Source organism: Sebastes umbrosus, chromosome 4 (assembly GCF_015220745.1).
Source record: "Sebastes umbrosus isolate fSebUmb1 chromosome 4, fSebUmb1.pri, whole genome shotgun sequence".
NCBI lineage: Eukaryota > Metazoa > Chordata > Actinopteri > Perciformes > Sebastidae > Sebastes > Sebastes umbrosus.
The window spans coordinates 23,232,137-23,246,283 of record NC_051272.1 but is presented as its reverse complement, the minus strand read 5'-3'; positions in this window follow the sequence as shown (position 1 = coordinate 23,246,283).

Below are 14,147 nucleotides of genomic sequence, written 5' to 3'. Positions count from 1 at the left end.
ATTCCAATAATCAAACGTTACTTCACTTGGTCCCAAGCTTATTTTTAACAGTAAAAAAAGGAAGATTAATTAATGATTAAATAAAGGAGTAAAATAAGAAAATTTAAAGCCAGCAACCCTGTGTGTATCAGTCTTTTCTTACCGAGGATAATGTTCCTGTCAGCCTTGCATCGATGGCAGGATTGTGCTTAGCCACAACTTGAAGGTTACATACTCTCTATAATGGGCCAAGTGGGTTCAGAAAAACCTGCTATTCTGTGTCTCTTCAATCCCTTTGTACATCTTTTCACTCTTAAAAGCACATTCAAACGCAAATTTACACGCTACAGAAACTTCCTGAAACATGTTGTCGAGAGGGTTGTTTTTCCTTAGAGGAAGGAGTTGTACAGTAGATCGGTATATAGTATATATGTGAGAGCTATCCTGCAATCCAGACAGAAAAAAAACTAAATACTCATCCAAATTAGATATTTCTAATTTAAGTATTTACACATCATGTTTGCCTAAAGAGATGCTAAATTTATTTTTTGTCGTTTTGCAGTGTTTTCTTTCTTTAAAAGTTAAATAAAAACCCTCTAAATCATGCAGAAACAATGCCCTTCTTCTTTTCAAAGTAGAACAATATGTCATTACATTTTGCATTTTAAAGGGGACCTATCATAATGTTTTGCTTTTTTCCCTTTCCTTTAGTGTATTATATATGTTTTTATGCATGTAAAAGTCTGGAAGGTTACAAAGCCCAAAGTCCACACCAAAGGGAGTAACACTCCCCCACAGAAAACACTGCTCCTGAACTGTCTGAAACACCTTTCCTTCCGTAACGTGGTGATGTCACCAAGTAATACATTTGCATAATACCTGCCTAGCGGCTAGTTTGGCACACCCTTTAACAAAGCTAGTTAGAGTGGAGCTGGAGCGGAGTCCGAAGAGTTTGGTTCGGTTGACCAATCACAACAGGAGAGCTCAAACAGAGTGTTTCAGACAGAGGGTGAAAAGAGATGCTGCAGCACAGCCGGTATGGGAAAAATAAAGTGTTTTTTTGAACATTAAAGCATGTAAACTTGTTCTAGTAGAAATCCAAAATATAAGTATGCACCTGGAAATAAGCATAATAGGTCCTCTTTAAAGTTGAAACTACTTCAGCACAATGCTGTTTTCTGATACAGATTTAACTATTTTCTTTTAACTGTCTGTTTTGGTTGGAGATGCATTGACCAATATGCATGGAACTGTGTATATTTTAGTTTCTCTATGTAAATGTACTTTGGTAAAGCTGCAATTTCTTTGATGCAAGAACTGCGATGTGCACATTCTAATCTATGTTTTTGCCCCGGGATTAGGCTGGAGAAACTGACAAACACTTCAATCTCCCATTTTGAGAGAAGCCATTAACATTGTCTGCCCTACTTTATGGCGATATAAGAGAGAACAAGACCGTGGCATTTCAGAATCTTCTGACATAGTTGTTTTTCTTAATCTTTTTGTTAAGAAACAACATCTTTTGATCATCAAAATGCAGGGCAAGAGTTTGGCCTGCATGTAGCCCTGCTCATAGTTACCACAGGGCAGCAGCTTTAAGTTTATAGCAGAAACACTGATCTAACCAACCACAAACTCTCTCTATTCATCTGTCATTCACACAGCGAGGTCAAAGGATACTTTCCACTTTCCCAACATATTCCCCTTCCTCTGCTCTGACCTTCAACCCTCCTCTCTCTGTATCACTGTTCACTTGTCTACTTCTCTGACACTCCCAATCTCCTCACACTGCTCATCTCTCCATTTGCACCCTGACCCGTTCTCTTCAGCCCGAGCTCATCTCTGGTGACAGCACCCGATTGACATTAATGACACTACAGAATAGAAAGGTTAATTAAGACCAACTGTTCCCTGCCCATTCCTCAGCACCATCTGCTGTGCAGCTCCAGTCAAACGGATACAGACTCAGAGCTGAACTGACACCGTAACGAGACAAATACTGAAGTGAGGAAATGTTTATTTATTGAGTATCTGCAGATTTTCCAGATCACTTGTAGTACTGTAAACCCCTTTCAAAATTACACATAGCGACTATTAATTTTTTCAAACACATACTCAAATTTAAAAAAAAAATGTCATAACTTTCTTTTCTTAAACAGTTAAAGTTACTAGTTGGTATAAGATAGATACCACCATGAAACTTCCCCAGTTGATTATTTACATTAAGGCAATTATTTTTTGTATCAAATGTTTTCTGAAATGTTATGTTTTAAGAAACAGTGTGTAACATTTCAGGGGATCTATTAGCAGAAATGGAATATAATATTCATAACTATGTTTTCATTAGTGTATAATCACCTGAAACTAAGAATTGTTGTTTTCGTTATGAGCCCTTCATATGTACATAGGGAGCGTGTCCTCTTCACAGAGTCCGCCATTTCCTACAGAAGCCCAGAATGGACAAACCAAACACTGGCTCTAGAGAGAGACTTTCACGTTTTTACTTTACCTGAAGGCCACCGTGGTTCTCTGACATGCTTGTGAAACTGCGGTAACGTAAAAGCGGAGGGGTACTCAGTTGGTCGCCAAATCCTACACACTGTAACTTTAAATATGCAAATGAGACATTATCTTATGAAATATGCTTTAATTTGCATAAATTTCGAGGACATTGGATAAAGCCAGGTTCAAAATTATTGTTTCATTTTGTTGACATATTGGAGTCAGATGTTTTTCTGAGGGATTTTTGGATATCTCCTTTTACCACTTCTTAAATCAGAAAATACTGTCGACGGGCATAAAAAAAATCCATTTTTGCCATGTTTTTAGCAATAAAATGTGATATAAATCAGGCTATGAATGATATATGAACAAATCCCTCTGTAAAAACCTTCAGAAGATAGATTGGAGTTAAACTGGGAAGTTTAGTGTATGTAAGTGCTACTGAAGTGGAGATTTACTGGCTGAGAAAAATTTCACTTTAAGAAAACGGCCTTTAAAGATATGGATTGTAAAATCCATACGTTGTGCAAGACACTACAGGTGGACAGGGTAACAAAATATAATTAATAGATATCACCATAAAGATCCTTAGTTGATTACTTACATTAAGACAATTATTTTTATGTTTTCTGAATTGTTTCTCAATCCAATGCTAACTTTTGGAGAATTTGAGAGAAAATCTAGAAATTGAAAGTATGTAGTAAAATAAACACCTAAATGTGTATTTTGGATTTTTCTTCTTCTGAAAGAAGACATATTATTGAAGCAAAATAGCCAAAAATCTCAAAATTGACCAGTGCATGAAAAACTATATTTTTGCCTGAGGTGTCCCCCCTTAACGCCATACGTCTTTTGAAAATTACATGCACATTTCTTGTTAAATTCACTATAATTTTACAATATGTATCAGGCTGATTTTGCCACTATATTATGACCTGACAGTTGCATTTTGAATGTGCATGATGTGTTCCAGTAGTAGGAACTGACAGCATCTTTTTCAATTATTCTATATAGCACACTGGTGAAACTGGCCCTATGGTGAGGCAGGAATGTGCACATTACTGATAACCTTGAGGAATATATGAGAGAAACCATTAACTTTAATACAAATCTACTATAGATCAAAGCTTTATCTATTTGACAAGGAAAGTCATTTACTGCAAGCGAGTAATGTTGACCTTTTTCTAGCTGTAAAGATGAAGGTATTAAAATGGACAAAACGTGTTTGTTACTTAATTTGTGACAAAATATAAATTGCAGTTGGAAGTGAGTAAATATTTGTTGATTCTCTGTCATGACTAAGTAGCTGTCAGGTTACTCAAAGCAGTCCAAACAAGGCTGCAGGGTGCAAAACCTCAGCAAGCTTAGAAGCAACTAAGGTTGCAGTAAAACACATAAACAAAGTGATGACAAACATCTAAATATGAAGACTGGAGGGGATTTCAAACTCTCTTTATCTTCGCTTTCATTTCCCTCTGTCTTTATCTCCATTGGGATGCTCAGCTTTGATCTTTGAACCTGTAAAATTCACACGCAGAGGCGCTCTTGACAGTAAGAGAAGAGGCAAGTGTTGTGCAAAGGCAAAGTGAGGGGGTGAGTGGAGGATTAGTTATGCAGAACATGGACGTCAAGGGCAGAGGAGGCAGATACAGCTGGAGGCAGCCTATCTGAGAATATGGAACTGCTCCTCAACTGAACAACAATGTTCCAAATGATGAAATGATAGAGCGAACACTTGTAAATGCATCAGGAACAATTCTAGCCCACAGTACATCACAGCTGTGGACATGCTGGAGGCATCTTTTTTGGTCTGTATCAGGGTTCAGAGAAAAGTGCTTTAAAACTTAGAAGGGCACTCAGAGAACGCAGACCTCCACTAAGGCCAAATGCCCTATCTCGCAATGTGAACAGAAGTGAAAAATGATTTCTGTATTAGAAGCTATGATTACTACACACACAGAGGGAGCGTGACTTCATTCTCTGCTCAGGTAGAATTTACTCCTCTATATCTTTACATAGCAAATATTTGTTTGCTGCTATATTAATGCTCTGATTATCAAATGTAGCACCTTTAATAAAGCCATTAGTCATAGTTATGAGAGAGTGGTACCAAACATATTTTTTAAGGTTTATCCAAAATACACAAATGAAAGAGTTACTGCTCCAATGGTGTCGTAGTAACACGCAGGACGTACAACAGAATAGGCATGTGATTGGCCACAGCTGGGCGATCACTCAAGAGAACTGCTCTGTGCAGTGGATTGTCAGAGTTGTATTAACAAAATTCAGAAATAAACTTTGTTAAAAAAAAAAGTGCAGCTCTACCACTCACACGGATGGTGAAATAAGTCAGCTGCATTTTATTTCAGCTGGTGATTCCCTGCGTGGAGAAAATGACTGGACTCTTTTTTTGTTTTTGCTTGCTGTGCTTATATGGATGGTTAAAGTCAACCAGCACATGCTCTATTTAAATTCAGTAGTTATAATTGAACAACAAAAATGAAAAGTCACATTATTTATCTTGTTCTGCCCCTGAATGCACCCACCTTCAACCAAACAAAAGTCTGTATCCACCCAGAATAGCGTACATCTTCAATAAAGGTCACATTCAAATGACACATTCTGTCAATTCAGTCGGTTGGCTTTTGGCAGCAACTGAGGCATACAGTATAACCGGAAAATCCATTCAGCATGCTGTGCCAGAGAATGCCGCAATGATCACCATAGAGAAGCATCATTGCATGCCTATTCTGCCATGCCTTCACATTGTTTCTTATCCTTTCTTTCTTATTGCCTGAGGATTAAGTGATGCCTTATACCCCATGCCAAGGCCTTTCTCCAAACAAACCATTCACAAACAGAAAAGGCAATCAGGCAAATGCAGTTAGCATACAAAGAGAACTGAATGCACGGTTGTAGACGGTGAAAAGACATTTAAGACTCACTGCGCTTGTTAGAGCGATCCAGGGCATGAATATTCATTTACCCAATTTTCCTACTGTGTGTGTTTTATTCATTTTTCATATTATGTTTGTGTTTTGCCAGACACAATGGAAACACTGCATCTTATTCTCCCACTCTCCTTTTTCGGTGTCATGATTCTATGCGCATTTGGATCTAACATGCACATAAATATTGCACAGTCATGACCTCGACTCCAAATAACATCAACCGGTTTTTCAAGCTTTCTAGCAGCTTTAAAAACAGCAATGCAGTCAGGTTAGATATCACCCTGTTGTTGTTGTTATTGCTGCTCAAAACTCCAGTAGGAAGGTTTACCACTGTGATGCACTTCCCCAGGTGGGAGATGATGCACCGGTTCTACTATCTCTGAATGCCAGTTGCTGGTATAATGAATGAGGATGTTCTGCAGACGCTCATTGATGCTTCCCTGAGAACAGTCCTCTGATGACTCCCACTGAATTCATTAAGGTAACAAGTGAATCAAATGGAAATGCAGCTGCATTTTTCTTTTATTTTCATCTCATTGTTGCCTCCCTTTTAGATCAGAAATTCTGTTTAACTCACTGCGTCTCCTGGTTTGAGTAATGGCCCAGACACACCAAGCCGACATCAAAGAACTAGCAGCAATGACGGCCGACTTTTGCGTCTGTCTCGCGTCACATTTCTCTTGGCCGACAAGTTGCATTTGAAAACACTGCAAAGACTACAGCCGATGGCCAGTTAGCACGTACGCTCTGAGCCTGCGTGAGAGGAAATAACTCTCCACACCAGCAGGTTGGCAGTAGTCTGTATTCATCATTCAAAAAGGGAAAACAGAAGTCCTATGACAGCAGATATACAAGCCGTAGTTATGATATGTACATGAAATAAAGCAGCGTTTTCTGACCATTTCACTCTCACTCACCACTTAGCTTCATTCCAGATGGCCATGTCGTTGTGAAAATATCCGTCTTGGCTTTACTGATTGGCTTGCCTCCCTCACTTCCGTTTCACTTCTCGTGTACCGATTTGCTTGAGCTGAACAGCCAATCTGAGTGAGTTCACTCCCCGACGGGCTCCGCCTCCGAAATTTCAAATTCAACATGCTGAATTTGCCGAAAAGCCCCCGACACAGGCAGACTAGAGCAGACGGTGCGAGACCAAAACCATCAAAAACTAGGCCAACAGACGCTCACCGACGGCCCCACACTATCTGATGGCTGACCGACAGCTTGGTGTGTCTGGGCCTTTAACCCGCAGTAGGCAGCAGTATATTTTTGGCATCATTGGGCAAAAATTCCATAATAACCTTTCAGCATATTATAATTCAAGTGTTCTGAGAGATAACTAGACTTCTGCACCTCCTCATGGCTCTGTTTTCAACGGAGGCAGCTGTAAATCACTCGCGAACTCCAATCAAATGGTCAAACTAGGCAGCGCTGATCAAATATGAATCAATATTATGTTACTGTAATGCCTATTTCTCGCCTCAAATGCTTTCAGAAACATCTTGTAGTGTACTGTTTAGCTGTAAAATGAGAAATTTTGCTCCGGCTGGTGGGCGGTGCTTGGTATTTCCCCAACTGATCTGAACATGGCATGAGAAATAGGCATTACAGCAACAGAATATTGATTCATATTTGATCAAGGATGCCTAGTTTGTCCGTTTGATCGGACTTTACGAGTGTGAGACATCAGCTGGACGGCAGGCTCCAGGTCAGCTCTGATTGGTTGTTTTCCTCCGGTCTGTGAAATCTTGCAGATGCCATTAGGAGCACCGGAGGACACCAGAGGAACTTGACTTTTTTCAGATTACCTGTTTCATGCACTACTGTCAGGATATAGTGACCATTTCATAGAAATAACTTTTTTAATCAAATTTGCTCCAATTATACCCACTGCAGCTTTAATACAAACCTGCCACCAGTGTCACCATGGTTTTATTCTGACATTCGTATTAATATAAAGGTTATTCAGTCGCTGATAAAAACTCACTTTTTCCTGAAACATAGACATATCTATAACTAACACAGCGTATTTCACCTCACATGGCAGCCGGCTGCTGCAACACAATTTAAAGCAAAAAGAAGGATGAAAATACTGTGTTGGTTATCAGTAGGTGAAGTTGACATATGTGATGAAAAGAGCCTTTACAAATACACGAGGTTAGAGACACTGGGAGAGAGGTGCCATGTTGAAAATTCATGAGACACCCATCGTGCTATCACAAATGTTTCCCCTGCCCATCCATCCTGCATGCACGCTGTTAGATTATAGAATGGCTTTTATTCTTGCATTTGTCCACTGACACACGCAAAACACACTCAATCACATATCAAATCCACAGACCGCCACCCCCGGGGGTTTGTGTATTGAGTTGATTGTTGCTAAGCACAGTGGTCATTAGGCGGTCAAACCTCCCACCATCTAGGCAGATAAAAGCTCAGCCATAACCGTCAGACCCATTAACATTCTCTCCTTAGTGTGCTCTCCTAGTGTCTTGTTGGCTTTAATTCATTGTCTTACCTTGATAAACTTGAATTGATTTTAGCGAACCATCTGTGTGGCCGCCCTTTCCAAAGACACATCTTTTAATGTTAACGTCTACAATTCTTTAACTATCACCTGCAGTGAAGTATATAAGACACTGACACGGGAGGGGATGAAAAAAAGACGTAAATGAAGCTAAAATACCAGACTGGCTTTCCTGCAACTAATCCAACAGAATATAAGAATTGAACAGAAATGTATATCTGATAGCCACGGGGCACCAGCAAGACCTTGGCACCAGACTTGCTTTTGTAGTTGTACACAGTCACTGTCGGCCCAACAGAGATCTGGAATCTGTTGCATTGACAGTATCTGTCCTTGCTGAAGGCAAGAATACACCAAATCCAGACTGCTCAAAAACTGCCAGCTGAGTGATATTTTGGGTTTGAGCGTTTTACTTTGGAAGCTGGGTGAAATGAAAGCCGCTCTTATTTCCTTGATGCTTGTCATTAAGCATTACATCCGTGGGATTGGGAGGAATCTGTAGACACTTCGACTGTATACGTTTCAGCACAACTTGGTCGTTGCTTCGATTATTTAAATATGCACATAATTCTGCAATAGCTGTACAATCAAGGCTCTATTTTTGCAAACCAAGCAGGGGTGCAAAGGCAGTTTTGATGCCTTTGTGAAAGTCCATTTTTTGCCCCAATCCTGCTTCTGCTCACTGATGTCGAGCAATTTTAGCAAGAAAGTGCACTGACTCAGACCACCTCATTTTTACAAATGCAAGGGCACTGAGCAATTTCTTTATGCCTTGAGTTGTTGAACACACACACACGCACACACAGACACACACACACCTCTATAACATCAGATAAACCCTTTTTCTTTCACTTTAATAATTTTTGTTCTGTCACACATTTAAATAAACATCTTACTCTTTCACACATTTAAAGCCAGCAATTCTGGAGAAAGATTGTTGATATTTGAACGCAACACCCAAACAAATACCCCACTCCAGATGATTGTCCCTCTTGCTCCTACTCATAGACCATAAGAAGTGGACATAGTCACCGTGACATCACCCATTGGTTTGTGGACTGCCGTTTTGAAGCCTCAAATTTGGCATTTCGGCCGGTCTGGTTATTTGCAACCAGAAGTTACACGAGAGGATGGAACTAAGTACAACTGAATACTGGATAAGACATTTCTAGGCAACCAAAAAGGTTATAATTAACTTTAATGCACTGAAAACACACTGTGAAAGGGTTAAAGTTCTACCACGAAAACACAACTCCCAGACCGGAGAACGGCGTGGTAGCGACCTGTCAATCAAAAGGTAGCCGTGCCCTAAAGCATTTCCTGCTTTGTGGTCTATTTGACTCTAAATGGGACCATAATTTACTAAATGAACATCATGCTGTATTGAAGAAGACTTGAAACTAGCGATTGAGACCATAAACTCATGTTTACAATGTTTACTGAGGTAATAAATCAAGTGAGAAGTAGGGTCATTTTCTCATAGACTTCTATACAATCAGACTTCTTTTTGCAACCAGAGGAGTCGCCCCCTGCTGGCTAGAATGCAGGTTTAAGGCCCTTGCGCATTGGCTTCACTTTTCAGAGGTAGCCCACTTCTCCCACTGCCTTTCTCTTACACTATACACCAATGGCCTTTCCCCTGTCCTGGGCATGAGCATGAATGCCCCATGTAGCTGATTGACGAGCCACTTTATTTGTTTCCCTTATACAGAGCCAGGGTTCTGTATGAACAGCAGTTTTTTTTCACAGAACAGACAACTAGCGGAGTATATTGCATTATAATTGCTGACTGCACCTTTAAGGCAGAGTCCGTGCTAGCTCAGATTAATGGGTTCTTCTTATATCATCCAAAATATATTGTAGGATGCATGATGTTGTTCCCTTTCAGTTGATTAAACACCTGTAGTCATCATACAGCAGCACGATTAACGTGTGCGTTCCATCTGCAGTCTCTAATTTGAAGGATACACTACGTGTAATTATGCACGGGTCAAACAGCATGGGTACCCTTAATTAATTAGTCAACTCTTCTGATACAGAACAGAGATTTGACAAAACAGGTGCATGACCTTCTCTGGTTTTCTGCTGATCACAATAGTTAAACTGTAACACAGATTTCAAATGCACGCACTGAATCATCAGGAGGGAGGGCAGGAGGAAATGTCCTGAGCTCTGTCAAAGACCTTAAGCCATTTCTTTTCAAAGTAAAACCTCAAAAAACATTTTCTGTGGTTGAAAGCAATGTTATCTGTCTTGTAAACAGGAGTATTATAGGGGACTGTCAGTTTATTCAATCATGTAAGCAGTAGACCTTGGAAATTCTCGCTTTTTGCGGCATGACTGTGTGCATGTAAACATATCCTCATAAGACAGATGGCAATTTTGTTTATCACATTGGTACCCAAAATACAAAAGAGAAAGTAAAAGTAGAAACACATTCTGGCTTTAGTCCCCCAACTTGCAAGAAGTGTTGGTGTACTAGTGTTGGCAACTCCACCCATTTTCAGTATAGAGCAATGGGAAATTGTTTGCTTAAGCTCGGATTTTGTCCAAAATAATCGCACGCAAATTTATAAAATATAATTTTATGGGTTCTTATGATTGCTTGAACACCCCTGCGAAAAATTTGTGCGGGGACAAAAATATTCGGACAGACCTTCATTTCTGCGGAAATATATGTTTGTCAGAATAATGACCGTTTGTTTTCAGGGTAACGGACAAATGGGCTTTTTTCGGTCCAATTGGATATTTTTCGGACTATTGGTGTTTCAGAATAACAATAGGCCATAACCTTCTCAACACCCAATAATAAACGACAAACACCACAACGACTACCTCAACAACCAAGTAAAGAACAATATATGGCTTGAGATCAAAATATATTATTGGATACGACTAAGATGGTAAGCTGATATCCAGTATTTATCCTTTTTCTAATGCAAATTTACAATATTTTTCTGGGAGAGAGCGACAGTATAGACAGTATTCAGCTAACATTTTAGAAATGTAAAATCTCCTCCAATGTCAACTAACATTGAGCTTTACCAGGATTCCCAATTTACAGATTCCTTCACACTCTGTTCCTATTAAATTCATGTCATACTGAAACAGTACTAAGGCAATGCAATGAAAGTATGCACCACAACCAAGCATTCATAAAAACTGACCAACAATTCAACAGCCTATTTTTTTCTTTTTGTGAAGGAAAATAAAAATCTATCAGAAATGTCCTGTCGTAGAAAAGCTCGCCAGGAGGTTAGACACACATAAATAGGCAACGAGCCTCATTAGTGCAAATGTAAATAAATAGTGACAGATGATGCAGGCAGAGAGTTGAAGAGGACCACAGGCCTCTGTGTCATGTAAATATCTGCCTTGGCAAAGCCAAGTCTCACTGAGTTAGTATCAGAATTATCTGATAATTGGAGTGGAGGGAAATTTCCCACACAGGCCTGCCCATCTCACATTACTTCTCTGACTTTTCAAGTCCATATTACTACAATATTTGCATGCCTACTATATGCTCACATGCCTTAGACTGCTGAAGCCTGGCATGGCAATCCGGCTCAATTCAAGTAGTTATCCCATAGGTTACAGTCCTTTTAGTATAAAAGTCCCTCTTCCTGAGCCATGACAGAGGATATACTGTATGTCTTGGTTGTTGCATTAAAGGTGCTAAATTTGAAATTCAGTGCATTAATATAGCAGCAAACAGCTATTTGCAATGTAAACATATAGGCTAGTGGAGTAGTGTCTACCTGAGCAGAGAATGAAGTCGCTCTATCTCTGTGTGTGTTGTAATCCAAGCTTATCCGTGCTTTATGTACATAGCCGGGCCAGCCATGCATGCTTTTAGTGCATGTGAGCGTGGCCCACTGGCTATCTCACGGTCGCCGCTCTACACTGCGCTGACAGCTGATAATGCCATGCCAAACCACGGCGTCGTTGCAAAAGCGTCATATCCACCCTCCGTTTCCCCCTTAGGTAAACACTGTCGGCACTGCTAAAGTGTCAGTAAGGAGAAAATGAACTGCACCGTTGTCTCGTCCTCCCCGCGACCAGGAGAGAGCGGTCGACACTTGGCAACTCCGGGAGACGGACCCCCAGTCAGCTGGCACAGCGACTTAAATTCAGCCAGGCCAAACACCAGCGCCGGGAGTCACAGCGGGCTGGTATAATTCTTGAAAAAAAAGAGAGGGAGAGAGAAACAACACAACCATCTGCCTCAGAGGATGCATCATTTGAAGCCTGGGTCACATCTTCTCAATGAATTAAAGCTATTTGAGACTGTTTATAATTGTAGAAATATTAGATATTCAGGATTCATTTTGAAGAACTGGGCTGTCTGTCAGTCTTTGTGGGAGCCTCCCCCAGGGAACGCTCCCTCTGTTTTGAAGAAAAGAGGCATATGGTAAGGTTCACATTCCAGCATCATCATGTATGCAGTTTGCTCCGTCTCACTGATGGTGTTATGCATCAGGAGTCAGCTTACTGTATGTACTGCAGGTGTGCCGTAATACTCAACAGATCTTTCGCGTCTCACACCGGGATTAGAAGTTGTTTTGATTAAGTAAGGTTTAGCTAACTCGAGGGATAATATTCTACAGATGCCCTTTGCTTACTGCTCAAGATTAGAAGTTGAGTGACTTATGGAACATTACAAACACAGCCATAATTTGTTGGCCTCCTGGGGACATCCCTTAGAGCTGCACTGTGCTAAATCTAATTTACATGGCTCGCCGTTGCCCACAGGACTTTGATTGTCTGTGTTTCTCCGTATCAGCTTACCATTACATTTGTTTATTCCACTTCCAGAGAACAATCTCCAGCAGTGTGCAATTTAAAGATCCCAGTGATGCTGTATGCGGCAGAAGGACTACAACATTCAACAACCTCATCTTTAACATGAGTGATGTCTCAGCATGGGGAGCTTTAGCAAAGAAAAGTATTTCAGAGTAAAATGGTGTGTGAAACATTTCATAAAACACATTGCAGTTCGTTGTATTGTTTTCATTTCCTTGAAATCACTGAAAACACCAAAAGGTGAGTAAGTAAAAGGTATCAAGGGACTTTTCATTGATAGGAACTAGGGCTGTCAAATAGTCAATCACGATTAATCGCATGATGGTCCATAGTTAATCGGGATTAATCGCAAATGAATTGCAAATTTTTTTTATCTGTTTAAAATGAACCTTAAAGGGAGATTTGACAAGCATTTAATACTCTTATCAACATGGGAGTGGGCAAATATGCTTGCTTTATGAAGATGTATGTATATATAATTATTGGAAATCAATTAACAACACAAAATAATGACAAATATTGTCCAGAAACCCTCACAGGTACTGCATTTAGCATTAAAAAATCATAACATAGAAATAAATCATCATCATAACAAATCATAACGTGGTAAACTCAAGCTGACTTGACTATGATTTGCCCAAAACTGCATGTGATTATCATAAAGTGGGCATGTCTGTAAAGGGGAGACTCGTGGGTACCCATAGAACCCATCTTCACTCACATATCTTGAGGTCAGAGGTCAAGGTACCCCTTTGAAAATGGCCATGCCAGTTTATTCCTCGACAAAATTTTGCGTAAGTTTGGAGCGTTTTTTAACCACCTTAGCGACAAGCTAGTATGACATGGTTGATACCAATGGATTCCTTAGGTTTTTCTAGGTTCATATGATGCCAGTATCTTCACTCTAGCATTAAAACTGAGCCTGCTACAACCTAAAAATCGCATGTTGCATTAATGCATTAAAGAAATTAGTGGTGTTAAAACTCGTCACATTAACTTTGTCAGCCCTAATAGGAACACAATACCAAATGTAAAATGCACAATAGGTTTACATCACCTTATACCTTCCAATGAAATACACATGTAGTTGAAGCACTCTAGTTTTATCTCCTTAAAATAAACTCACATTTAAAGTGCAGGTCCAATTTACAGCAACACAAATTAAGATTTGGAATATACATTTGATATGATTTATTTGGGCACAATAAAATGTGTGGAACTCCCCAATATCTTCTTGTTTCTCTTTATTTAGAGTATATGGAAAGCACTGATTACCTGTACCTGATTACTGGTTTTTGCATTTCATTTGAAAATGTGTAAACGTGTACGCCCTTGCTCTTCATCCGAAGCCGTTCAACTTCTTTCTTCCCTTCTGTGTTAATGAT